The 27,536-nt window shown below is 38.0% G+C and overlaps 1 protein-coding gene across 16 annotated transcripts in view; it reads left to right on the top strand.

Annotated features, from left to right (window-relative positions):
• The window catches only part of SGMS1 (sphingomyelin synthase 1), a 264,875-nt gene that overhangs the window by 121,585 nt on the left and 115,754 nt on the right, over positions 1 to 27,536 (top strand). For 8 of the 16 annotated variants that reach the window (XM_031461322.2, XM_031461328.2, XM_064488184.1 and 5 more), the window contains 2 exons: positions 5,846 to 5,885; positions 11,427 to 11,570. The gene's annotated coding sequence lies outside the window, so the exon portion shown is untranslated. Of the gene's footprint in view, positions 1 to 3,445; positions 3,573 to 4,889; positions 4,909 to 5,845; positions 5,886 to 7,781; positions 7,857 to 11,426; positions 11,571 to 27,536 lie in introns of those variants that run through there. The other 8 variants (XM_031461324.2, XM_064488182.1, XM_031461330.2 and 5 more) reach the window with 5 other exon arrangements.

The following is a 27,536-nucleotide window of genomic DNA, read 5'->3' as shown; positions in this document are numbered from 1 at the left end:
AAGGCATTACATTTTTTCTTACTTTTAGTTGAAAAAATTTTTTGATAGTGACATAAGACTGTAAAGATGGTTTTACTGGAATGTCAATTATAATAAACTATTGTGTAAATGTAATTACCAGCCCAGAATTTGTTGGGTATGTATATAATATTTTGGGGAAAAAGTTAAATAAAAAAATAGCACATGGACAATTCCTTCATTATTACAAATATGTTTATTTCCATTGTTCTTACTAAGCCAGGTGACAGGCGTGGACGAACAGTGTGGGGAGCAGGGTAGCTGAAGGATATTAGAGGGAACTGCAGAGCAAACACTTAGCAATAAAAAATGTTTTGAAGGTGGGTAGTAATCCAGTTTTGAAAATAATCAAGTGTGAAAAGTAAGGGTGGGTGAATTGAGGACTTGATGACAGAAATGCTTGATTTGATAAAATTGGTAACAAACATGATAGGGTTTTGTTGGTTGCTTACCAATGTTTCTGAGAGCATTGTGTAAACACAGATAAAGTGTGGCTCTTGCCCTCAAGGAGCTATGATTAAATACACACAAGGAAGATTACATTGGCACATCTAAGGGTGGGGATTTAATAACAACCAAAACTTGCCCTGGTAAAGTAGAGGCAGGGCACTGCTAACAGGGCTCTTGGTAACAGGATCTGTGATGTAAGAAAATTATTTCTTCCATTTGTGGGTTTCTCAATAAAAGTTCTAGGAACCTGAGACTCTTCTAGGCAACCTCCAAAGGTAAAATAAGGATCGAGAACTATATTTGAGTCATGGGAGAGGAGGATATCTGAAGATTTAATTAGAATGAAACTGTTTGGAAGACCCTTTTCTGTGTCCTATATACCTCGTTTCTATCAGTAAAAAAGTGAAGGCATTTACCTGACACACAGACTTCTTTCAGGGATTAAAATGAGATTCATAGCTTGTCTACGATTTGTACCTGGCCCCAGCAGGAACGTGCTTGTGTTTGTTGACACTGCTATTTACCTCCGAGTTTCACCTGTCACACAGAAATGTAAATACTAGTTGATGTGGTTTTTCTCCTTGAAATGGTGAGCTCCTTCAGGGAATCGAGTCTTTTGTCTCTTCATAATCCCACTCAATAAAGGTTGCCTGAATGAAGGGTTAAGATACCTTTTCTTTCCTCCAGGCTAAGGAAGGCACTGGGTTCCTTCTGCAGAAGGGGAGAGGCCTTTGCCTGGAGATCACATTTTTGTTATCAGGATTAGCTTCGGGCTTTTTCTAGTTTTGCTCTGTTCCATTACTTTCTCTTATTATATCCTGGAGCCCAGTTACTTCCTGTCTGTCACCACTGGGAGTCCTCCTGTAGGTGTGGTGTATTCCTCCGAACTTTTCTATCCCCTGCTTCAGCCCTCTCCTTCAACGCCCACATTTTAGTGGACTGCAGTTTAATAACCTGGCCTTTTCTTCTAGATGAACCTGCCCTCCTCAGCGCAGCTATTCACATGTACTTTACAGAGGAAGAGGGAAGAGAGGAGGCCCTTTGAGAGGCAGAGTGGGAAGTTGCTGAACTCCCAGGGTAGTGAATGGATGGCCTTTCACATTATGTGTTTTCTTTTACACCTCAGCCCAGCAGCTCAGAGAAAGAGCTCTGTGACTTACCCGAGAGAATCTCAATGGGTTGCAAGTTGAGGCCAGATTTGGGGGAGGGCTGGGAGGAGACTTTCAGTTTACTCTTTGTCTTATTCTTTCAATCTGGGATAAGTATGAATGTATTGTAGCAACGGGGACATTAAGATTTTCCTTGAGCCAGCGTGCTTGAACTCTTCTCCCTGGTGCCAGCTGCTAGCAGAATTCTGGAAGCCTTGAGGTGTCTCCAAAAGGAGAGCCCAACTTTCAGTCACCATAGACTAGGCGTGATGCCTGGGGCTTTGCAACTATAGTCAAGACTGTCAAGGCTCTTCTCCAGGCCTGGAAAGAAAGACACAGTTCAATTAAACTGTGTTACTGAGAGTTAGACGTTAGAGGACTTCAAAGACTTTGTACTTGGCATTTTGTATTCTCTTAAACTCAGATTTAATTCGTATAACACGCTGTTTTTGAGTGAGAGTGAGGAAATTTTCAGTGTGTGTGTGTGTGTTTTCCTATTGTAATAAAATGTAATGTTAATAGGAAAAAATAAAAATTATAAAAATATAATTAAATTGATCTTGTACTGTTCCTGGTCTCTGTATTCTTCGAGTCTAATTTCACATCATCTTTCCTCCTGAGAAGAAACAACCAAGTTATTTCATTGCCGAGTTTGGGACAGGGTTGCCAAAAATCGAAGTATGCCTGCTGATTTTTCCTGCTGTGATTTCCCTGTCGTAGGTCCACGTTGACAGAGGCAGTTGAAGTTGATTTTGGCCTTGCCTCCCAGGGTTGTTCCTTGGGTGGTCAGTTAGTCAGCTTGGTCCCCAAGCTGAAACCTCTGTCCTCCCTGATCTAGGAGGGAGTCGAGCCTTGAAAGGACTGGCCCTACGAATATGAACTTGTAAAGTGGAAATTCACCGTGCCTTAGAGAATGTTGTGAACTTAATTCTTTTCCTTCCTCCTCCTCTCTTCTTAGGCTCTTTCTGTTTTACTTCGAATTTCCTCCTACTCCAGGGTCGTTTTTCTTGAGGGGGGGTCACCAGTAGTAAACGCACGGGAGTTTGAGTATTGTCACACCAGAATTATTGTGAATAAGGGAAGGGCATCTACCCTGTCACCTCCACTCCCCCCAGTACCCTTCTGAATGTCACTGGCTTAATGTCTGAAAAGTTTCTTGCCTTGTTATACTCAGTCTTAGTTAAAAGTTTAGAGCTATGTATGGCCTTCTAAGTGCAATTTGGATCATTTTTTCCCTAGATGCTTTACTGTGCAAGGTGAGCGTGGGTAACTTGCTTACTCACTGGTCCCAGAAAGAAGGCTCACGTTGTATCTTCACAGCATGTGTCCCCTGTAAAACCAAGTCTGTGGCTTCTACTACGCCCTTACCGTGCTAGATCCCGTATAAAGACATCACCAGAGAGCTCTCAGCTGCCCTAGTAGTTATCTAATCTATATAAAGAGTCCATCCAGACCTATTTTTGTTTCCTGTCCCTAAGCCACTGGCTAACAAGACACTTCCCCCATCTCGCAGGAGGAAGGCGTGTCCGTGTCCTTTTGTTCAGGACATGTGAAAAACACGTTGAAACCGGAAAATAGTGAAAGAATCATTAAATGATTCTCGGAATTGAAGAGCAGATTCGGTTGTTTTCACCATTAAGCCAGAACTGTCCTGTGTCTTTGGCCTCCGACACACTTGATTTGGGATCCTTTCCTACTTTTTCACACTGTGACCTCTGGCAAGTTTGTGGTCTTGGACAATTTCCCGACCTTGGACAAGTTGTATAACCTCTTGGGGCCCATTGTTTGCATATGATAAATTGGTAACCCTAATCCCTCCCCCCTTGCAGGGTTCTCACAGGATTGAATGTGAAGGCTTTTCGTGATGTCTGACAATCCTGGTTACTGTCGATGACACATTGTTTTGTATTTATCAGTGAGGATGCAAGAAGGCCTTTTTTAGCTACATGCCTTTTGGTAGGTACATCATATATAGCCTTTAAAAAAAAATTCAAGTATAGTCAGTTTACAGTGTTGTGTCAATTTCTGGTGTACAGCATAAAGTTTCAGTCATACGTATACATACATATATTTGTTTTCATATTCTTTTTCATTATAGGTTACTATAAGATATTGAATATAGTTCCCTGTGTTATACAGAAGAAACCTGCTGTATATCTATTTTATATATAGTAGTTAGCATCTGCAAGTCTCAAACTCCCAATTTGTTCCTTCCTACCCCCTTCCCCCCTAGTAACCAAAAGTTTGTTTTCTGTGACCCACATAGTCTTATAGCAACTTTTTTAGATATGTTATTTCCTCTCCCTCTCAAGTGGCAGAATAGAAGTTTCTCTTTTTGAACTGTGTTCCCGTTTTGGCCCCTGCTTTTTGAAAGTACTTACGATAGAATTAAATATTCATGCAGATGTGATGTGCCGTTTGAAGGTGGCTTTATCACAGGTCCCTCAATACTTTTCTGGTGGTAATTTGCCTTTCTGCACCTGTGACTTTCTCTGAGGGACATCATACTCTTGATTTCCTCCTCTGTTGCAGTGGGAAAGCATGCTGAGTGATACAAGTTAACATGTCAAAAAATTACACTTTGTGAAGTTGAAGTGTTTCTTTTGAAACTTCTTTGAGGTAGGAAAGATGAGTGGGCCTACTTTACAAGCAACAGGACCCTTCAAGTTTTTGATAATTTCAGAAGAAAGACTTTGTGGAACCTGAATTACCTGGTTCTTTCTTCTAAATGATTCGTGGGCCAGGACAATATAATATATTCTGTATCTAATTACAATGGTCTCTCTTCTGAGAGCATTTTACTTTTTATTTTTGGTGTCTCCAGCCCTGCATAGTAGCTGTCAAGAGGAACAGCTTTGCCTCACCTACTAACTCTGTAATTTTGGGCTCTGTGCTTTGCTCTGAGACTCAACATCCTTATCTGTCTACAGGCAGATAAGATAACGCTGTCTTCAGAGCAATGAGAAGATCAAGTGAGATGATGCATCAGTAGCTTAGTCTAGCTTGTTAGACTAGTAGTAGACAAAACATACTAGTTTGGTTGTTCCCTTTGTTCTATAGATGTTTTTGTAGCTATACAAAGGAGGTCCAGACTTCCTTGGTCCCCTACCCTCCTCCCTCTGCTCCCACTTCCCAGACTGCACTCCTAGCCGTACGTTTGTCCTGGACAACAGGAAGGCCCTTTATCTTCCATTTATATCATAACACAGCTTCTGTTTCCCCCAGTCTCGGGAGACCTTGCAGGTTGACTTCAAACAGCCATCCAGCTCGTCAGAACATCTTCCTGAGACACGTGAGCATCGTCCTGAAATAATAGCCCCCTGCAGCCTGTGACCACTTGCCACTCTCTTCCTATAGCATTTTATTTTGGTCCAGATAGAAGGATTCTTAGACTCTCAGACAGATCCTTGATCCAGCAGTCGAAACTCATGTGTGATATTCAGACAGGGCAGTGGTGACCTTTGGGGAGAGTGGTGGTTACACTTGTGTGCTCACTTTAGGAAAATTAAGTAAGGCACTCGATTTCTGTGCTTTTCTGTGTGTATCTAATACATTAGTACAAATGTTTATTATTTTTTTAAAAGGTACTTTTTTTCTCTTTCTGCAGGTACTGTAATTCACATGTATATTCACATAGATATTTTTGAAGGGTTACATTTCATTTTTAGTTGGGAAAGTCATGAAATTAAATGAGGAAGCGTTTCTAAGCTCTTTAAGGTGATGTGGGTTAAAGTTTATAAGGTCTTTGATCATAAACATACTTATGTGGTCTGGAGTTTCACTTAACTTGCTGTTGATGGCGTTTGGTAAAAATGAAATTTAAATCTGTTGCTACCTTTTCAAAGTTGTGATTCTTATGTTTTGAAAATATGCTTTCTTGCTTCTTTATCTTTCTCTATGTTGTCAATTAGCAGTTATTTAGCTGAACAGTGAGGAGATAATTTTTAAAAATGTATGATTTTAAAACTCATGTTATACCGTTAGATGCACTTGAATTGCCATGTTTTTATTGGCGTTGGATTTACATGCTTGCCTCTGCATGGCTTTGCATAAAGCTTACTCTGAATACCATAACAGCCAGAAATTAGCTGGGAAGTAGGAAAGAATTATTTTTTGCTATGGATAAGGGATAAGAAGTGAATAATATTTACCTTGGGTTTCAGTTTTTTTCTTATAAGCAGCTCATTATCTGAAGAATGTACTTTAATTTGCTTATTATTTTCTTCTAGATTGGAAGGAAGACAGGTGAAGAAAAATAACATGATTCAGGTAGATGGAGTTTTAATTTCTTTATGCACCTTTTTATGTTTAGTTTGTATTTCTCATGTTTTCCCATTGAGAAGAACAAAATTTTTGTGGTCAACTTGAATGTTTTAAACATTCCTTATATATTTGACTGTAATAGTCAAACATATTTATACATTTAATTAATTTAGTTACATATGTACATTTAATAATCACATATTTATGTAAAATATAATACTACAACTAACGCTTTTTTCCCACTTAGAAAAATTTTCTTCCAACTCTTTACTTACATGTTTGACGTCAGTATCTTCATTATTAGAGTCACATTTTTAGAAGCATTCAGTGCCGTTTCTCACAATATGTTTTCATTTTAGTTGTTTGTGATACAGCACTTTTGGAATCCATGTATGGTGCTATAATTGGAAATTTTATTCCAAGCCACACGTAAACCATTTGTATAAAGTTAGAACAGTTGCTGCTTCATTCTTTCTCTGTAGATGAAGGTTGGAGATGTCCATTGTGTCACAATTTGTAGATTTGCTTTGTTAAATAGTTTTCCTTCCCCTCTCCCTCCTTCCCTTCCTTCCATCCATTTATTTTATTTTATTTATTTTGAGATAATCACACGTGCATTGTTTAAAGTTAAAGTAGTACTGTAACAGCCATTCCCTTTTCTTTTTATACTCCCATTACTCCTTTACCCAAAGATGGTCCTTTTCAACTCTTTTAGTTACATTTTTTGGTATCCACCTACCTATTTCTAAATAATACACAGTATGCTTTACTGATTTCTTTTCACATTTTGGATGTAAACACTGATTTCCTGCTGCGGATTTAACTCTCATACACAACTATTTACCCTCAGTACACACCTAGTCTTGTCTCTCCATTTTCTGGATGCAGTCATGTTATAGTCTGTGGTTAAATATATACTTTATATATATATTGAGTATATTTTATATTTAATGCTTTTTATTATATGTAATGCATTTTATATTTTAATATAGTTAATATATATTATATTTAATGTTTATTATGACTGTGTTTTGTTAATGGCAGAGCTTGTGAGACTTAGGTTGAAATGTCTCTGGCCATTCTGCTTTCCATTTGGTCATGTGTGGACTGTTTTATTTTTCTGGAAAATATTTGACTCTTTTCTTTATCCCCAGAATTCTGAAATTTCATATTGAAACATATGTCTTACGATTTTTTTTTTTTTAACGTTCATGATTTTCTTCCTTCAGAAACACATGTCTTCCAATTTGGGAAGTTTTCTTGCAGAGTTTCTTTGATAATTTTCTTTCCACCCTTTTCTCTGTTTTCTGTAAGTTTGTTAGTGGGATATGTGGACTTACTGGTTTGGTTCTCTAGTTTTCTTATGTCTTTTTCTTAGTTATTTTCTAACTCTCTGTGTTTCTGTTCTGAGAGGGTTTCTTAGTATTTTTTAAACTTTTAATTTCTGCTGGCCTGTTTGTAATTTCAAATTTAATTTTTTATTGGCCTCTGAATATTTCATTTAAAAACTGGGATCCTGTTCTTGTTTCATGGATGTGATACTTTCTCTTTTCCCTTGAGAATATGAATTGAATTATTTTGCCGTTTTCTTCTGCTCATTGCACTTTTCTTTTTCCTCTGTGTTTTCCCTTTTAATCAGCTTGTTTTGGTCCTTGATTTTAATGTTAGAGGCTTTTCTCAAATGAATGGTGAGACTCTTTAGTTGTCTGTTCATATTTAAGAGTGATACTATAAAAAGTGGACTGGAAATTTGCTTTCCTAGTTGGCTTCTGTAAAGGCTCTTTGGGGAGGAACCTGGCCATTTGAGTTCAGGTGATTCCTGGACATCAGAATCTGCAAATCTTCTTTCTTGGATCTTTCGGTTTCTCCAAAAGGAAATCCTCTGTTCATGTGTTTTTGTAGGGGTAAAAGCCTACCTGTGAGGATCTGGGGGAGCCAGCTGGGAGAAGGGAGCCAGAGGTCTCACTGTACAAGTGTGTAAGTGCTGAGTTCTTGGTGCCTCTATTTGAACCTTATGTGATGCCTCTGGGTCTGAAGTCTTGGTGCATCATTTTCTCCAGAGAGTAAGCAGCTTCCTGTTACAGAAGTAGGGATCATTTGTCTGGCTCTACCAGGTGGGGAGAAGACCTGGGATTCTAACTGCCCCTTTTTTTGGTTGTTGTTTTATTATCTTGCAGTTCTGTAGGTCAGGTAGGAAGTCTGGTGTGGGTCTCACCAGGTTAAAGTCAAGGTTGCCACAGGACTGCAATCATTTCTAGAGGAGAATCCATTCCCTTGCTTTTCCTAGTTTCTAGAGGCTGGCTGTATTCCTTGGCTCCTGGCCCCTGGCCCCTGGCCCCATTCCCCCTACTAAAGGAGCAACAATAGGTCAAATACATCTCATGTTGCATTACTTTGACCTCTTCTGCTTCCATCTTTTGCTTTTAAGGACCCTTATGATTACACTGGACTCACCTATTTAATCCAGAATAATATCCCTCCTTTTTTTTTTATTGTGGTAAAGAACACAATATAAAGTTTACCATCTTAATTTTTAAATTGTATAATATAGCAATGTTAAGTATATCCACATTGTTATGCAACAGTGCTCTAAAACGTTTTCTTCTTGCAAAATTGAAACTTTATTCCCATTGAACAACTCTCCTTTCTCCCCTTCCTCAGCTTTTGGCAACTACTGTTCTATTTTCTGTTTCTAAGAGTTTGACTACTTCAGATACCTCATATAAGTGGAATCTTATAGTATTTGCTTTTTGTGATTGGCTTGTTTTACTTAGCATAATGTCCTCAAGCTTCATCCATGTTGTAGCATATGGCATGGATTTCCCTTTTTTAAAAACTAAATAATATACTGTTCTATGTGCATGCCTCATTTTCTTTATTGACTCATCTGTTGATGGACATTTAAGTTGCTTCCACCTCTTGGCAATTGTAAATAGTGCCGCAGTGAACATGGATGTGAGATCCTGCTTTCCATTTTGGGGGGCATATACCCAGAAGTGGGATTGTTGGATCAGAGAATAGTTCTATTTTTAATTTTTTGAGGAACCACTATACTGTTTCCCACAGTGGTTGCACCATTTTACATTCTCACCATCAGCACATAAGGGTTCTGTTTTCTTCCTGCCAACACGTGTGATTTTGGTTGATAACTCCTTTGGTTTTGATTTTCATATTCCTGATGATTAGTGATGTTGAGCATCCTTTCTTATGCTTGTTGATCATTTATATACCTTCTTTGGATAAATGTCTATTCAAATTCATATCTGTTTTTTAATAGGGTTATTTGTTTTTTGGTGTTGAGTTGTAGAAATTCTTAATATATTCTAGCTATTAACTCTTTATCATATATATACATAAACTATCTCTCTCTCTTTCTCGTTCTCTCTGTGTGTGTGTGTGTGTGTGTGTGTGTGTGTGTGTGTATATATATAGTTTGCAAGTATTTTCTTCCATTTCGTAGATTGTCCTTTCATGCTGATTGTTTCCTTTGCTGTAAGGAAGTTTTTAAGTTTGATATAGCCCTATTTGTCTCTTTTCAAAGCTTTTGTTGCCTGCACTTTTGGTGTTATATCCAAGAAATCACTGTCAAATCCAATGTCATGAAGTTTTCCCTCCTATATTTTCTCCTAGGAGGTTCCTAGTTTCAGATTTCATGTTTAGGTCTTTAACCCATTTTGAGTTAATTTTTATATATTGTATAAGGTAAGGGTCTAACTGCCTTTCGTACCAACCGGTCCCCTTTCAACTCACGACGCTCTCCTCCCCGGGAACCAGACACTACTTTTCCTGAGCCTTTCTAGAGCAGTCATCTGGCTTTTTGTTTGTTTCTCAGGCAGGGATGTTCCAGCTTGCTCTGCTCAGCAGTCATCTCTGCTTTCAGCTTCCAAAATGCCATTGATACCTGTTGTCTGCTCTAATATACTTTTCTGTCCCCTTTGTCCTTATGGATTTATATCTTTTATCCTCTCTTAATTATAATTTTAATGGGAATTAGAGGGAAGCAGAGATAAACAGCCTTATTCCATTGGCCATCCATAACCCCAAAATCCACATTGCTTTTTAAAATGATATTTAAAAGGTTTTTAGAAATGCTGTCTCATATTTGCTATTGTTAGGTACTACCTCCAAAATTAATTGTTCATTCTCTTTCTCTGCCTCTTTTTGTTAGCCAGTTTCTGTCAAGTGACCTAAAACCGTCCAAAGCTAGCATTTAATGAAAGTTATTTTCTCAAACATTATTTCATTATTCAAAATAAACTGATACCCTGGTTTGTAATATGAGGCTTAGTGAGGTCTTAAATATAAAGTGACACCCTATTTCCTGAGATAGAATTTTTTCAGGGGAGACCCTTGATTTATCTTTAGGCGTGTATGCTGTATGTTGGTATCATCAGGAGATGATGGTCTTTTGTATAAATATATTTTACTTTGAAGCTTTAATTGAACATTTTTAAGCTAATGTAGTGGCAAGAGAGTCCTTATATGTTTTAGTTTGTGAAGGTGGCTTTCTTTTGACTGTATTTGATTATTTACTATTTCTTATAGATAGGGTAAAGAATGATTAAAATGGGAGATTGCCTGGTATGACTTGGTCCTAGAAGAGTATCAAGAGTGGTTTCTTTTGTCCCAAGAATTGTTTCCTCACATATTTAAGCTTGGTAGTTGGCTCAAGATAGCTACCCAGTTTGGTACATGGAGATCCTTAGGATTTCTATTCTGGGCTCCAGAGATGGGCTTCAAAGAGTTCAAGATCCTTCTGAAATTTGAGTGGTGGGAGAATAGGCTTAGCTTTCATCAGATACTCAATGACATGGGGCTTATATGATCCTGAAAAGGGTTGTAAACCCACTTTGAACTCACTTTTGAAAAGAAAAAAGAATGTTACTGATTAAACTAGATATGATCAAACTGAAATGCCACGGTGCTAGCTACCATTAGATTCCACATTCTTTCACACGTTAATACAAATGACCATAGATGGGAGATTAAACGGACAGCTCTCTTTGTTCTCTGTCAGATGCAAAACATTATCTCCAGCTTTCTTGTTGTGCACACAGCCATTTACACATATATAGCTACAAAAAGTATCATTTATGAGGGCGATGTTTTGGCCTTTTTATCAGTCAGCTTGTAAAGAAGGTTACTTAGTAGTTGCCCTTTATTTTCATATTGAAGCTGCTGTGCTTAATTTGTGAAAATCAGTTATTTGTTGACAATTAAAGATAGTAGGTAAGTATGCAAAAAGAGAAATACCTTTATGTAATAGAGGGTTACAGTTAAGAAAAGATGGGGTAAGTTTTATACATATTTTATGACAAAAAAGCTTGAAGAAAGAGAGGAAGGAAGGAAGGGAAAGAAAAGATGGGGGTGAGGAAAGATGAGCTGGAAGGTGGGGGTCAGTTGTGAATTTTTTGTTTCCAGTCTAATATTTTAAAACTTAATGCTTTTATTTGTAGTGAGGTGTACTGGGTTGATGTCTCTCTGAACGTTAGAATTTCATGATTCCATTTTCAAAGTAGTTAAGCTTAAATTGCTCTTCTGTTCTAGGCACAGCATTGAGTTCTTTGGGATGCACACAAGTGTCTGGCTGGGAAGCTTATGAAACAGAAGACAAGACCCTGCCTCAGGAAGTGTACATGAGAATAATTTTAAAGGAACCTATCGATAGATGCAAAGCAGTAGCTGTTGGAGGTATGTAATAATTTAGATTGAACCTGGTGGGGCGCACTCTGCTGTACTAAGTCAGGTTGAGCCCTTCTCAGGGAACCTTCTTAGAGCAGAACCTCACCCTCTGGCCTCAGATACACTAGTAGTTGTTCTCTGAACTTGCCTGCGTAATGGGACGTCACTCTTAACTCTTTCTTAAGCAGCTCTGTCTCAGCCCCTGTGAGTCCTTCCTGTTGCCCGATAGACAATAAAGACAATAGAGGAGGCCACATGGGACTCTGGACAGATGAAAGTGGCAGCGGACTTCCAGCTGGAGACCTCACTGCCTTCCTTTCTGGGAATGGGGCAGTCAATATCAAAGCTCAGTGAGTGTGTATCCTTTGAATCAGCTGTTACTCATTGACTTTTCTCTGCCCTAAATGACATCATGGCCATATCTGAGTCTGACTGGGTGGTGTCTACATCGGATTCATGATTTCCTGTTAGTCATTAACTTTGACCTGCTTGTCTCCTTGACCCCACAAGTTATAGGGTTAAGTGTTTCCTTTATTTTCTTTTTATAGCCATAATTCTTATCTCCTCAACCAAGTTTATCATCAAGGTCAGGGTCACTCAGTCACTCATTATGTTATGTCCTGTGACCTTCAGTGGTTGGCTGGCTTTTGATGCAATGGCTCTTTTTTATGGCATAGCTTATGTCATGTTATATGTCACCTTGATCCTTTAGTTTTTTTTTTTTTTCCCCAGTCTACCAATGTAGGACACTTTAAATGTACCCTGTGCCAACTATTTTATGTCTTTGATCATTACACCATCATAAGAACATTAAACAAGTCCCACTTTCTAGATAAGAATACTGAGATTCCAAGTGATTAAATAACTGGCCTACTGCTTCCCAGAGTCAGGGCAGGAATGGGACTCAGTACTAGGTCTGTCTGTCCCATATGTGTGCAGTGGAGGCAGTATACCATGCTGTCTCCCGTTTTGAAACATGGTTTGAAAAATATCCAAGTGTTTGTAGAAGTTTAACTTTCTGCTCTACTTTTTTCACCATTATTTGCTTTTTCCCACTTCATGGGTTCTTATTTGGTTTATAATTATAACATTTAACTGGCGTACTAAAATCAAATATATTCTAATTTTATAACTTTACTGAGAGTATATTGCTGGTATGAGACTGTGGTCAAATCTGCCCTCTTTCTAACATAGGCTCTGATGTCTTTGTTGGTACATTCTGGGTTGGTTATACAAGGCCAGCAGAGGAGGTGTGAATAGACTTTGATTCTTTCTGATACAATCGGATTGTGTCTGTGACATTTGCACTAGTACACAGATCCTTTCAATATAGTTAGTAAAGATGGTATAGAAGAGGAGTGATGAGATTTTGCTAGAAGTCTTCTCCTGTAGTTCACAAACTTGCTTCAGAGCTGGAATTCTTTAAAATGTAGAACATCAATTCAAGTGCTTCGATTTGGCTCAAGTGACCACTTTCAGTATATATATAGCTTGGAATTTGCCCTGAAGGATGTGAGTTTTAAGTTTGAGTTTAAGAATAATTAGTATTCACTTTTGTTTTTCCAGTAGTGGGCTACATGATTTGAAAATCTCTGTGTTTAGACTTCTAAAATACGTTTATTAAGTTAGCAGATGCTATATATACTGATAAATATTTTAAATCTTCACTAAAATCCTGGGAGGTTGGCTTGATAACCTTCTTTGAAAGATGAATAAACTGAGGCTTGTGACATTACTTGCCGAAGCTCATGCAATTAGGAAATGGTGGAGCCAGAACTTGAACTAAGATTTGTTGGATTTCAGGGACTGTGACTTGACAATTCCTCTGCCTCACTGATGACACAGCGGTGACGTTTAGATCGTAAACGAGCAAAGGGTTTTTTCCTGCTTTGCATTACTACAAAGGCAGCCTTAAAACAAGCAGGTAAATAAGCCTCATCCTCAAAGCAAAGGCTTCTAGATCAGCCTGGTGTAGTCGCTGAAGAGGTTGCATCCAAACAATGACCATTCTGTTATGAGGGGCTGAGAACTGGGAGGGGTGCCTACCCGGCCACGTGTCCTTTCCCACACTGAGCCCACTACGCTGCCAGGAGCATTTAGGCTTGCTCACCTCAGCAGTTGCATGAGCAGCTGTTCCTTCTGAAGCAGTTGTGGCTGGAGTTTGGCTACACAGTCACACAACTCTCAGGTTTGTACACGAGTCTCAAAATTTATGAAATAGATAAACCTTAGAACTTCAGGTATAACTGTATCAATTTTACTGTGAGTAAAATTTCTTTTTGTTTTGTTTTCCTTCTTTTTTATTGAAGGATAGTCGGTTTACAATGTGTTAATTTCTGATGTACAGCGTAGAGATTCAGTTATACATATGTATTCCTTTTACATATTCCTTTTCATTATAGGTTATTACAAGTTACTGAATATAGTTCCCTGTACTATACAGTAGAAACTTGTTGTTTCTTTTTGTTTTTAAGTGTGATTTTTTCCCCCTGATTTTAAATAGAAAATTTTGGTAAGCATTGCCAAGTTCAAACAACAAAACACAAATCACCACTCAGAAGTAGCCACTGATAATATTTTGGTGTGGATGCTTCCAGTTTTTATTCTTATGAATATGTATACCTCATAAAAAGTACAAAATTAGAATTATAGTGTTCTAGATCCATTTTTACTCAGTACAACATCAACATTTTCCCCATGTTTTTAAGTTTTCTTTTACAGCATGCTGAAAAGTGGCTACAATATCCTTCATATGAGTAATAACATACTGTTTTATCTTATTATTAGGCAGACCTAATCCTCATTCAGTTCAGATAGGACCTCTCCAAATTAGGCCACAGTTAGGCAGGACAGAATTAAAATAAACAAGAACTCCATAATTGCCACTAGTTTTCACATATCTTGTAAAATAACTAATGATAGTTAAGAATATGATGAGAAAACCCAGATAACTTCCTCTGTCACATTATACAGCGAACTTGACTTATAAATTTCCCAGCAGAAATGCTGTTTATGCCTGAAAGGAGCACTGGAAATTATCTCTTGACCTGTAAATTTTGAAACCTCCTTTTTCTTTTGTTGAGATGACCCATCTATGATAAGTCACTACAGTCTTCCCATGGTTAGAAGGAACTTCTCCAATCCTTATTTGCAGATAGTTTGGCCCTCCTAGTTCCTTAATGTACTTAATGCTTCATATACTAGTTAATTAAGCATTTTTTTTTCCCCTCTGTTTTTTTTTTTGTGGGGGGGGTGAATATTTCATGTGGGCTCAACGCTGGGTCAGGCAGCTGCACTGACCCGAGGAAACCCCAGGCCTCATGAGTGCCGCTGCTTTTGCAATCTTTTGGAGAGACTTTCACAGTGCAGCACAAATAGGGCTTCTCCTGAGCTGAAGAGTTCTGTGCTCCTAGGGATCAGAGTTCTCAGACCAAGAAGGTGATTACAGCTGAGACGGTGAACGTTTAATAGAAACACTCTACTTAGAACAGGTTGGATATGAAGCCGGGACTATAACGTATTGTTCCTTATTATTCTTCTCTTAAAGACATCACTGTTAATTTAAATAATCATCATTATCATCATCATGAGGCCTGTGACCTCCTTATTGTCCCATCAACCAACAGCTCTGCCTTTATATGCTTTATGTATAGAACTCTCACAAAGTTTTGTTTAAAGAATATTGCTGCTTAAGGAAGTAAAGACTGAGAATCACTATGGCATATAGAACCTACAAGAGGATGAAAAAAAGAAGGCAAAGAGATGTTTATGCTGTATTATTGCCAGTTTTCATTATGCTTGTAATTTAATTGTAGGGACATAGTCCCTCTTGGGTTTGGTACTTACCATAGGCCTATGGTTAGAATTCCCATAGACTGACCTGCTTTTAGGACAGTGGTACCTCAGAAGTTCTAAGGTTAGGAGAGAAGGAGTGATAGCCTCACAAGCATTGGTGGTAGAAAGTAACCTTTAGTGATGGGGTCAGCAAATGGTGCTGAGTGTAAACTCTGAAAGGCTTGGGAGGCAGGTCTCTGTGTCCTGGTTGCTGGGGATAGTAGGAGGGCGTTCCTGTCATCAGAGTGATGCGTGGAGCTGAGCCTGACAGTCTGTGAAATCTTCATCCTCTTTCTAGATTCTTTTAAAACATTTTGGGTGGACTCTCTTCAACTGAAGATCGATGTTAATGAATCACAGAACTGACCACTCCTGAACCAGGCACTTTAGCTCTATTTGTGTCACAGCTCAGTGGATTAAGTAAAGAATTGCCCTAAAGATGTTTGTAACCAGGGAAGACTAAGGAACTGACAATTTACAATGGCTCATTTCCAGTTGGAGCTCAGAATCCTCAGTTAATAATTTAAAATATTAACTGTTTATTTATAGGACAGTTGATATAGGAGTATTCATACATGAAGACCTTAACACGAATACATATTCAGTTATTCAAAGAGTGAGGTTAGTCTTGAGGTGAAAACGGAAGAGAAAATTATTGCTATTTCTGTCAGGAGCAGGGTAAATTATGCCCAGTTTGCAAACGTAACAGGATACATTGGAGCCAAATAGGGTTTGAGTTGTCTGCATTCTGACTTCCACAGCTCCTGGCCCACTTCCTGCCATAGTCAGGCTGTACTTTCTGTGCTCAGTACAAACCACAAGATGTGAATGAATGGAACTCCTGGAATCATGCAGCACTGCAGCACTGGGTACATTCATCCATCACCCACCCACCCATCCATCCATCCATCCATCCATCCATCAGATAGCTACTGAGCATCTCAACTTTGTGCCATGCACTGTTACAGAGGCTAGACTGTAATAGTGAGCAACGCAAACAAGATCCCTTATGGAGTTTACAGTCCAGTGAGAGTGGGGCAGGGTGGTTCAGGGAGACAAGCGATACAGAGGTGGAGAAGCAAGAATATTTCAGACATAGATTAAGTGCTTATGAAGAAAATAAAATAGAGTGGCAGAGTGTCTTCGGTAAGAAAGACTATTATTCTAGATTGGTTCTAAAATGCACAACCTGTGACTTGTTGGCTACTTACCTCCTGCACTTTTTATTTTTATATTCACCAGCTCTCTTAAGTAGTTCTGAGAGGAGATGAGATTCCTCTGTCATCACTGTGTTTTCTCTAGAAAGTAAGGAATAAGATGTTTCTCAAGCTGCTGGTATTTAGTGGTGGAAACTGGGATAGCTTGTCTTTTTGCATAGTTTATGAAGTGGAATTTAAAAATAATTAATTGATGGCCGATAGCCTATAAACAGAAATTTCAAATCAATTCCGGAGGAAAATGTGATATATTGCTTATTCAGAAGGGTTAAAGGTTGAGAAATCGGACTAATTCTCTCTTTAAGTTTCTCAGACTCATTGTTGCCCATGTTAAGTGGGTCAGTAAATCTTACTGATTTTTTTCCTTTATAATGTCCTTCTTTTTGTGTGTCTCTTTTTGTCTTTTTTCATGTGTCTATCACCACTCTGATGAGATTCTTACTACCTAAGGCTGGTCTTTTAAAATAGGCTTCCCCTTGGTATCTCTGCCTGTGGGCTAGCTGATGGGTTAGTTTTTGTGATGCTACAGTCATAATTTTATTCCCTTCTTTAGAGCTTTTAAGGATGACTGTCCCCTCATTTCAGGAACACCAGGGAAGGGAAGGTGTGGCTCAGTGGTAGAGCACATGCTTAGCATGCACGAAGTCCTGGGTTCAATACCCAATAACTTCATTTAAAAAAAAAAAAAGATTGAGAAGCAACTTCAGACTCCCTAGCTCAGCATTTGAGGCCCTCTGTGATCTGCTTCCAACCCATCTTTCCAGTCGTAATGCTCTAACTTTATCCCTGTTTTACCCAGTGCAGACCTTTGCCTCCACCCAGACGTTCTAGTCCCTTTTATTTCGTGCTTTGATCAAGCTGCTGTCTGGAAAACTCATTTCTTTTCTTTTTTACCTGTTTAAATCCTGTTGATATTCATAGTTCAGTTTATATAGATCATCTCTCTTTCTAGCTGCTTTACAGGTTTTGCTTTGTCTTTGGTAGTTTGGGGTTTGTAGGGAGTTCTTTTTCTATCTTTTTTTTTTTTTTTTCCTTTTCAAACTCTGCTTGAGGTTCTTTGGGTTTCCTGGATCTGAAGATTAATATTTTAGGAAAATTCTATTATTATTTATTAGAATAATACCTCTTCCTCCTTTATTTTATTTTCTTCCATAGGAAATTCAAGAAGATATATGTTAGATGTCCTCAATTCCCATTCTATGTCCCTCTTCCTAGTTTTGTTCTCTCTGTCTTCCTGTTGTAATTCCATTTTCTTTGCATGTTTTCTTTGCATTGGTCTTCTGGTTCACCAGTTCTTTTCTCAGTTTGTATCTGTTCTGCTGTTTAAAGTGTCCTTGATAAGAAAGAGATTTTTATACTTTCAAATTTCACTTTAATTTTTTATGATAAATTAAAAAATTTAGACAGCGCTTAGAAAAAGGCATGACACCTAATATGGAGGTACTCAATTAATATATGTTGGTTGAATTAATATGAGTTTCTTACTTAAAAATTTTTAACCATTATTTTTGGTCCTTTCTCAAGTCACCTTGGTAATATTTTTTAAATAAAACTTTGCTCCTTTTCAAACTTTTCTTTATTAAGATATATTAAATATACTTATTTTATGCTGATAATTCTAGTATCTGAAATCTTTTCAGAGCTGGTTCATTTACTGTTTTTATTGGTGTTCATTGATAGTATCTTATTTCCTTGTATGTTTATGATTTATTGACTATGAGCTCATGTTCCTTGAAAGTTTTATATGTGCGAGTTCTTTAAGATCTAGATTAAAGATAGGTTTTTCCAGGGAGTATTTATATTTGCTTCTGCCAGGTACCTATAGGCACCATCAAGCTAGGCAATCTTCAAAGTCTCCTCTTGAGCTGCCTTGAAACACACAGTATGAATATAGACCACAAAACCATGAGTACTAGCTGTTGGTTATGAATTCTCATGGGAGATTTCCACCCAGACCACTGTCAGGCCTCACACTCCCCAAAAAAGTCACCAGAGTTAAAAAGCAGTTTCTCTTCTCTTTTGGTGGACCAAGTTTATTTCTCATCGTCCATATCCTGAGGGTATAGTTCCCTGAAGTTCCAGTTTTATGTAGGGATCTGTTAAACTCACCAGTTTGAGTGGTCCTGGTTTTATCTCCTGTCTTGCTGTATGTCATTATTATAATAGAAGTCAGAAGGGAAGTTCAAGGTGACCAGGGTGCTGGTTTTGGTGTTTTCTTACTTTACAGCATTCCTACTTTTACTGTCTCTTACTTTGTTGTCACCTCATTGGTGTATCTAAATAGATGATATATTTCCTTCTTCTTTAGTTATTTTTATTTGGGAGAGTAGTTATTTTATTTGGGGGAGTATTTTAGTTGGGAAAACAGATACAAAAGATATCTATTGTGTCATTCTGCAGAAAAGGAAGATCTGTTTTTGTTGCTTTATTTTTAGTAGGGTATGTCTAATAGATGGGGTGGGAAGACATTTAGAGCAGAGCTCAAAAAATTATTAAAAATTTAGGTACACGCCCAGCCTCCCCTTTTAATTTGAATGTCTGTTGTGTACAGTTGGATTAGGTCAGGAATGAGGTGGAGAATAATTCCTTGTAATATGCAGTTGCTGGAAACCTTGATGTCTGCAATACATTGTTTATTGAGATGAAGTTTATTTTTGTTCACTGATTTGATTGATTAATTGTCTGGATTTTATTATATCATATAATTTTACCCTTCTAAGTAAGATTTGAGTCCTAAGTAACTCCCTCACTAGATGGGGGTTATTTGTTATATTTTCCTTATGTGGTATCTGCCGTGGGTCCACTTGGTGGTGTCCTGAGAGGTTCTGATATATTTTGGTCCTTTTATTCAATGTTATTTCATTTGATTCTGAATCAGTGGACTCTTATATGAAAGTGAAAATAGTTGCAATTAATAAAGTATGCCAGTGATACAAAAAAGAAATTCAGTCTCAAGAAGAAATTCTTAATATTACGGTTTAGATGTACAATATGCAGACCTGCAGAATTAGTTTTATGATTTGAAAATTTAAAAGACTCTGTACTCTTTGAACACTAAATAGGGGAGTAGCAGGAAGTGTTGCCATCTGATAGAAATATGTAACCTGTACATGTGCCACTCATGACCCTAAGTGGATCACATGCTATAGTTTGAACTTTAATTTTCTTGTTTTGAGACTCTCACGTTAGATTAATTTTGCAGAGGAGGACCCACTATCCGGATTACTGATGTAATGCACATAGCCATTCCTGGTCCATGCCTCAATCTGCATTACTAAGTTGGGACACAGTTTCCTGGAAACAGCATATATTTGGCATGACTTAAGCTAATGAGTAAATTTTTTGAGCATGTAGTATGGTGCTAAGCAAATGTGAAATGAAATAAATGTTGATTTAAATTGGTAGAAAGCTCAAGTTACAATGACTAGAGTAGGGATGAGATGGCCTGGTACAGTTATGTATTTTGAGACTGTGAATATTAGTAGTATGTTTTAAATAATATACCATGAAAGAAATTGGAAACAACATGGTAAGCATGCCAGCTGGATTAATAGCATGATTTCTCAGCTGCACACTCACATAAGACCATAATATGATTAGAAATTTTCAAATTAATATTTGAAGGGCTTAGAGAAGTTTATTTATTATGATATTTTTTTGAGTAGCTGTGTTTGGAAGTTTTCATTTTGTAAAATGTGTTAGCTAAACATCTTCACATTTAATCATGAAAAAATGACTGTTTGTTTTTAAAATTTGTACTGTTTGCTTTGAATTGGCATTGGTGGAAATAGTTTCTAAGAAGAGGAAAATGGTTTGCATCCCACATTCTGAATATTTTCAGACTTTTAAACTATTTAATCCAGATCATCTACTGTTTATTATTTTTTGTTCAAAATATGAGAACATACACTTATACCTATGTTTTCTTTTTCTTATTAGTTATAGTTTTCAGCAGTGAGTACATTTCTGAAAATTATATCAATGATATTTTTAATAAATTGAATAAATTTAGTTTGATGAGGAAATTTCACTAATTTTAAAGGAGATCTTAAATCCTTTAGTAAAATGAAGAAAGCTTTCTTGACATGAATAAGTCTTTTTCTCTTTTATGCAAGAGTTTTGAATCTTGGGGCACTCTTTTGATGATTTTTTAATATCACATTCAAAGATATGCTGAGTATTTTTTGACTGTATATATTTATTTCTGTCTGTATTAAAATAGGAAATAAGCCATAATAGAAACAAAGATTATATAAGGAATAGTTCATTTACAAACTCTTTTTCTTTCAAAATATTTGATGGAAAATGTTAATTATTACAATCACTTTTAACCTTCCACACAGTTGGAAGAGCAATGGTTAAGAAAAATGTTTGTAGCTCAAGTGGTAGAGTGCATGCTTAGCACGTACAAGGCCCTGGGTTCAATCCCCAGTACCTCCTCAGAAGATAAATAAATAAATAAATCTAATCACTCCCCCAACCCCCCAAAAAAGAAAAATATTAGAAAGCATGAGTTTTGTCCTGCCATTATCACATTCTGTTGCTTTTCTGTTCTGTCAGAGTGAATAATCAAATTAAAACTAAAACTTTCGTTGTCTTTTTTCGGTAATTGGGCCCTGTTTGGTTGAAGAACATGTGAATAATGTGTATTTGTAACCGAGAATCTGTTTTCCAACTCACTCCCCTCTTCAACTTTTGGTTTCTGTACAGAAATATGTAAATTTCTTAGTCTCACCCTGTGGAATAATTCAGAATCGTCTCACTTCTGTGGATGTAAAGTAGTTACTTTTTTTTTTTTTTTTCCCATTCTTCTGCTACTTAGTGATTAGCTGTCCTGGGCCACCTCTAATATTATTCTCATTATTTAAAAAAAAATTCTATTAACGATTTCAGATAGTCTCTTCTAAAGATAATAACATCTACTGTTTACTGGGTGCCTTATATCATAAGGTCTTTATTTACATGGTCTCTAATTAGAACCCCAGCACTTTGCAGGGACCGCCATGAGCTTCCTTTACACAGCAAGTTTTTGGTGTTACCTTTATGTTCTAAGGTAGGGAACAAGGGGGGAAAACCCAAACAAACCCCAAACCTGCATTGTGGAGCTTACAGCCTAGTGGGAGAAGGAGGATAAACTAGATGAATGAGCAAATCCACGTGTGCTGCATGGTGGTCAGGGTCTGGCAAAAACTAAAGCAGAGAAGTGGGTGGGAGTGTGAGTACAAATTGGGTGAGAGAGAGAGTAAGAGAGTGTGTGTGTGTGTGTGACGTGTTTCCTGTAACACAAAGTAGGGAGAACAGGGAAGGCCTCAGTGAGAAGGTACCAGCCAAGTAAGGGCTTGAAGGAGGGGAGGGGATGAGTCTGCGCAATCTGGGGCAAGAACATCCCAGGCAAGAAGACCGTAAGTCCAAAGGCCTGGATGCTTTCTTTATTTCAAATCCAGGGAACCAAAACTCAGCCTTGCCCAGGGCAACACAGTTCAAAAGCCTTGGGTCCCTGGTTCAAACCCAGATCTGTCATAGGCAAAGCCCGCACTCTCTCCACTACCCTGGGCAACTCTAAAAGGAAATTTTTATTCATCTTAGGAAGCTTTCCAGCTCCTAACAAAGTGTGTTACACATCATGAGCACTGAAGATTTAACCGTATCTACTCTCAAGCAAAAGTAATAGATAGGTCAACAGATAGATTAATTTTCTCTGCTCAGCTAGAAGAACCTTAAGATTATAACTCCTTCCCCAAATCTCTTCAGAAGGTTAAGAAAAAACTTTTAGTGAACTACCCTTTCTGTTTTTCCTTTTGTTTCTTTGAAATTTGTTTTTCTTGTTTTGCTTTAAAACTCCCCCTCTTCTTGGTTATTTGTGAGATTTCCAACGAGTACCCTCCTAATGGTGTAGAAACTGACACATGGCGCAGCTTAGAAGCGTTGTTTTTGGTGTGTAGGTAGAGCCTGTGAAAGGGTAGTTCACTAGGATCATGGTGTACAGTGTCATTTTTTGTCTGATTAAGGAAAACATGACATTGGTAGCAGGTTAAGTGAAGGTACCACGTGGGTGAACCCAAAGGCTTACGTGGTGGGGAATTGCCTTGTACTGGGCACCTTTCCCCCACTTGTCTCCCATCCCCTCAGGAAGGATAGCAAATGACTGGTCACTACTGTCGTTCTGCACCAGCCAACTAAATTTTGGGGTACTTGTTGCAATTTGAGTTCACATGTGCTACTTTTCATTCTTGGTCAGAATGAAGAGACAAATTTTTAAAAAATTCTTTTTGGATAAAATATTTGTTAACCAATGTACTGCTTATGGTACTATGATTTTGATATTAATTACGATGAAGTAACCCTGACACTTATTCTTAGAATCCTGGCCCAAGGAGATTTGCTATGGGTGTTTCTAGTTGGACTCACTGAATTTCAGTGGTGATAAGAACCTAGTTTAATCCTAGCTTTTATAGTGTGGTCTCCCTCTGGGAGCCAGTTTGTGAGGATGACTGAAGAGCTGGGGGTAGCCTGAAAGTTTGGCGAGTAGACTAAGTAGACTAGGCGTTCTCCTTTGTATGGGCTATTCATTCTTTCTTGCATAGGAAGAGATTTGTGTCCGTAAAGAGCATAAGACTCTACTGGATTGATTCAGGTAGTATTTAAGGGAAACATTCTTGTTCCAAAGGTGTTTTTGTATTTCAGGAGGATTTTAAGAGCTGCTATTTGAAATAACTAAATGTTCGGTAAGCATTCAGTTCTCTGGCCTCGGGAGCCGTGCTGTCTGACAGTGGTCTCATCGCCTTTTATTCACAGCCTTTATTTGGTGGTGTGGCTCTTTTCACACTTACTTCAAAGTGCTGCTTTGCCCATGGCTCTCCTGGCCACACTCCCTCACCACTTTCACCATCAACTCCCCCCGCTACGCGGGTTGACATCTCTGTTCATCCACTCAAACAAAACGCATTGAGCACCTGCTACCTCGTAGGCACTGTTCTAGGTGCCGGGATACAGCGTTGAACGAGAATCCCTGTTCTCATTGTGCTGCATCGGGGAGAACCAACAAAGAACAGACAGGCATGTTAGGTAATGACAAGTTTTAGGAAGGAAAAATAAAGCAGGGAAAAAGGGCATGGGGAGATGGTGAGGATGGTGTCTTTGATGGGGCGTGTTGAGTGCTGATTGAGCGAGGATATCTGAGGGCAGCGGGGCTCAGGCAGGAGAGACTGCAATTGCAAAGACCCTGAGGGGAGAGTGTGTGAGCGACAGCCGAGGGGAGGGTTTCAGGAGAGTTTGGAGAGGTCCTCGGGGGCCAGATCACGTAGGCCATGATGAAGACTCTAGCTTTTGCTCTGAGTGAGGTGAGAAAGTACCTAAGGTCTTAAGCTGAGAAGTGATGTGTTCTGACTTATGCTTTAAACCCCCCTGGTCTCTATGTGAAGATTATGCTAGAGGGGACACAAGAGGATTCACGGGGGCTGGCTGGGAGGCTATTGCCAAGGTCTAGGCCAAGGTAAGTAAGCTTGGACTAGGGTGGAAGGAATCGTGGAGGGATGAGAAGTGGTGGGATTCCAGGTACATTCCTGAGGGGAGCTCACAGAATTGGTACATAGGTTAGACGTGGACTTGACAAAAAGAGAGGCATTCCAGATTTTGACCTGAGCTGCCGGTAAGTTAGTTATTATTTACTGAGATGGAGGGAAGGTGCAGGAAGAAAGTGTTGGGGTTGTGGGGTGGGTGGGGAGTAAAGTATTTATTAGTTAAAATAGGTACCTGTTAGCTATCTAATGGGAACAATGAGTAGGCAGTTAGTCCGTGTTTGAACCTGGAGTTCAAGAGAGTCCAGCACAGTGGTATCTTTTTGTTTGAGAGTTGTCCTAGAAGAGAGGTATTTAACACTATGGGATTGGATGAGATCACCCAAAGTAGTTCTCAGCGTATAGTGGGGACCCATGGATTCTTTGGACCTTTGCAGGGGTATCTGCAGAGTAAAAACTCTTTATAATAATACTAAGTCATACAGTGCAGTCGTGTTTTCCAGAGGCTATGTGTGGCATCACGGCAGAATAAACGCAGACACAGATACAGGCATCTGTTATTTTCTGTTCAGCTACGTTTAGAGAGATTTTCAAAAATGGGAAATGATGCTATTCTTCTTACTAATACATGGATTTTCTATTTTGGAGAATGTATTTTTCATTAAAATGCATTATTTACTTTGATACATAATGAACTTATAGTTGCTTTTAGATGAATTAATAAATATTTAAAACTTTTCTCAGTTTTCTAATATAGTAATTATCTAAAGATATAACCCTCATAAATAAAGCATTTTTGAGTTCCTTATTCATTTTTAAAAGTGTTAAAGTGGTCCTGAGACCAAAATGTTTGAGGACGGCTGCCTTAGAGAGTCAGTGAGAATAGGGAAGAGGTCTGAGAACGGAGCGAACATTTGGATCCTTGCAGAGATCAGGAAGAACCCACAGGGAGAGTGAGAAGAAACTGCTGGAAGGAAGGCGGACAGTCCGAAGAGGGCATGGTGCTCTGGGGGCCAAGTGAAGAAAGCATTTCAAGCAGAAGCAGGCGGCCAGCAGTGTCACTTGCTGCTGGCAGGTCATATTAAATGAGTATCGAGAACCATTGGCTTTAGGGATGTTGGAGGTCATTGCTGATTTTGACGTGGATAGTTTCAATGCAGGGGACAAAAATAGGCTCAGGGATTTGTTATCACAGTTAGAGTCCTGAGAGTAAGACTTGACCCAGCCCATCTCTTCCTTTTGAGGCATAGCCTGACCAGTCTTTAGATTTACCTCGCATAGGAACCGACCCCAGGCAAACCACCTATGGTTGGGATGGAGGATGTGGGCAAGTAGTACAAGACGTAGTTACCTGAACTTCTGTGTTGTGGGTATAATTTTCTTTTAAAAATATGTAGGTTATTTTTTCTTGAGTTAAGAAACATAGTTATATGGAATTAGTTGCTGAGGTTTTTTTTCCCCTTAAAATTATTTCATTCTTCAAAAGAAATAATTGAATTTATTATATTTACTTCTTACATATTATTGATCAATATTAAATACTATGGTTTTAGAGGGAAAAGAAATGATATATTTTTCCCCTAATGAGGTCTTTACCAATTTATATTTAAGAACATTTATTTACTTACACTTTATGGTAATTTAGTTATATCTCGTCCATCAGACTGAGAACTCTTCAACAATAAGGTATAAGTTTTTTATTTTCATTTCCCTAATGAATATCTAGCCTAGAATACAGTAGGAATTTAATAAGCGGTTTAGAATGAGTAAGATATTAGAACATTTGGATTTATGTTTTATAGTTTATTTTTTCAGTTCTTTCCCTGTTGTGTTGTTAAAAGTAAAGTTTAAACTGTTAATAGGATAAATTAAATTACATAAAGCCTAAAGGGCAGATTGCTTTTAATTCCTCTTCGTTGGAACCAATGTTGAAGAGAGTCTTTTGATAGGAGTTAGATAATACTTTTTTTTTTTCTTTTGCTTTGTTTGGGTGTATATGTCAAAAATGGCATGACTAACTAAATACATACATCTTCTTTCTGTTTTTGAGGCTTTAGAAGTTGTCCCCCAAGGTAATAAGAAAAGAAATCGTTCTGACCTGTGAGAGACCACATCTCCTTCAGAACTAATTCAAAGGAATTTTTTGTGTGAATTCTCTTTTAACTTGGGTATAATTTTATATTAGTATACTATACAGTGTACAAATTTTAAGTGAACAGTCCAGTAAACTAACAACTGTCTCATGATATAGAACATTTCCATCACCCAGAAAATTCTCTCGTGCTATTTCCAGTCAGTTGTCCCACCCCAGAAGTAAACAGTAATATGATTTCTATCAACACAGCTTAGTTTGGCCTCTTCCAGAACTTCACAGAGTTTTACAGAATGTACTCGTGTGTCTGGCTTCTTTTGCTTCACTTAATGGTCAGTTTTTGAGACTCATACATGTTATATGTATCAATAGGTGGTTTCTCCATGTTGCTGAGTAGTACTCCATTGTATGACGTTATCCACTCACCTATTGATGGACATTTGGGTGGTTACAATTTTTGGCTATTATGAATATAACTACTGTGAACATAATTATGCAAGTCTCTTTGTGGACATATGTTTTCATTTATTTTGGATATATAACTGAAAGTGCATCACTGGATAAGTGTATATTTAATTTCATAAAAAATTGTCAAGCATTTCCCTTAAGGGATTATGTAATTAAAGATTCCCATCAGCAGTGGATGAGAATCTCCAGTGTGGTCCGAACCTCTGCCAACACTTGCTATTGTTGTCAGTCTTTTCAGTATTAGTGTTCTAGAGGGTGTTATGTGGTCTCTTGTGGTTTCCTGTGATTTCCTTTATGATAATGGTGTTGAAAAAATTTTCACGTAGTTACTGGCTATTTCTTGTGTCTTCTTTTATGAAGTATCTAATCAAGTCGTTTGCTACTTTAAAAATTGTGTTGTGTGACCTTTTCAGTCTTGACTCTTCATGCTTTTCAATTCCTGAAGTATAGTCGTTCTGTATGTATTCTCGATACATGTCCTTTGTCAGATAATGTCTTGTAAAGATTTTCCAGGTGGTGGTTGTCTTTTCATTTTCTTGATTGTATCTTTCAGAAAGCACAAGTTTTAATTTTGATGACGTTGAATTTGTAAGTTTTTTCTTTTATCCATAGTGCTTCACCTACTTCGTGGTCACAAACACATTCTCCTGTGTTTTTCTGCTTTATCGTTTTAGCTTTTACAGTTAATTCTATATGAGGCATAGAGGTCGGGATTCATTCTTCTTTCCATATGGCTATCGATTTGTTCCTGTCTGATTTGTTGAAAAGACCATGTTTATAACCCACTGAATTATTTTGGCATCTTGGTTAAGAAAAAAAAATCAGTTGACCATATATGCATACATCT

Source organism: Camelus dromedarius, chromosome 8, assembly GCF_036321535.1.
Source record: "Camelus dromedarius isolate mCamDro1 chromosome 8, mCamDro1.pat, whole genome shotgun sequence".
Classification (NCBI taxonomy): domain Eukaryota; kingdom Metazoa; phylum Chordata; class Mammalia; order Artiodactyla; family Camelidae; genus Camelus; species Camelus dromedarius.
Note: the sequence above shows the minus strand (reverse complement) of the source record. Positions and strands in the feature narration are given on the sequence as shown.